Genomic DNA, 978 nt, shown 5'->3' on the forward strand with positions numbered 1-978 from the left:
GCCCCTTATGACCTCATAAGGAGCAAGATTCCAGATTGCCCATCTGAGCTTTTATTTTCTCAAAGGCAGAGCAGAATACCCAGGGCTCGGTTTACACCTATCACCGTTTCTAGCCATAGGCAGGCTGGGGGAATACATATTAATATTAAAAAAAACTCATAAAGTGAAATTGTCATGCCATGGGACCTTTAAACATATACTATTATGAATATTTGGTTCGCCATGACTTATATTAATTCTGACTATTTGAAGTTATTAAACGTAAACTCCAGAGTAACCTTTCAGAGAAGACAAGGTTTGTGACTATAAGCCCAGTGTAACAGTGAATAAAATCAAAAGAGTTCAAGTACAGTAACCATGTGCACAAAAAGTAGTGAGTGAAAAGATGTTGTGGCTTGGTCTTCTTGACTCCTTAGATATAAAGACATTGAAAGAAGTCCAAAAAAGGAAAAAAACAACACTTACAATTTATTGGAGGAAAAAATATATAAATTGATCTGATATGCAGGAGCACAGGTACATCCTTCTGTCTTATTGTCCATAATGCTTCTGGGCATGCACCACTCACATGGGAAACCAACATTAACTCTCTGGGGAAAAAAGACACAACGGTGGCTTTACTTCCTAAGGCCACTCCAGAAAGTCAACCTGCCACCAAAGCTGCCATTGCCTTTCTACATCTGCTCTGAATGAGTGTCCTGACACATGGGATCCTGGTGTGATATGGCGACAGTTCTGTGGCTGACATGAACACTCTGCAGAGGGAGTCCTCAACACAGCCCAGACGATCGCCAACACACATCCGCCTGCCCTGGAAAGCAGATAGCTCCTGGGAAATGGGCCTAAAGGACCCGTCTCACCCTGCCCATCACTTTTTGCCTTTCTGCCCTCAGGAAGGTCCATCAAGGTTCTTTTTTAAAAAAATTTTTTTTTTTTTATTATACTTTATTAATCCCACAAGGGGAAACTACACTTTTC

The 978-nt window shown here is 41.1% G+C and overlaps 1 protein-coding gene across 4 annotated transcripts in view; it reads left to right on the top strand.

The window, feature by feature from the left end:
• The window catches only part of LOC116700949 (extracellular serine/threonine protein kinase FAM20C), a 35,198-nt gene that overhangs the window by 4,295 nt on the left and 29,925 nt on the right, over positions 1 to 978 (top strand). The window lies entirely within an intron of this gene.

The sequence above is a fragment of the Etheostoma spectabile genome, chromosome 2 (assembly GCF_008692095.1).
Source record: "Etheostoma spectabile isolate EspeVRDwgs_2016 chromosome 2, UIUC_Espe_1.0, whole genome shotgun sequence".
Lineage (NCBI taxonomy): Eukaryota > Metazoa > Chordata > Actinopteri > Perciformes > Percidae > Etheostoma > Etheostoma spectabile.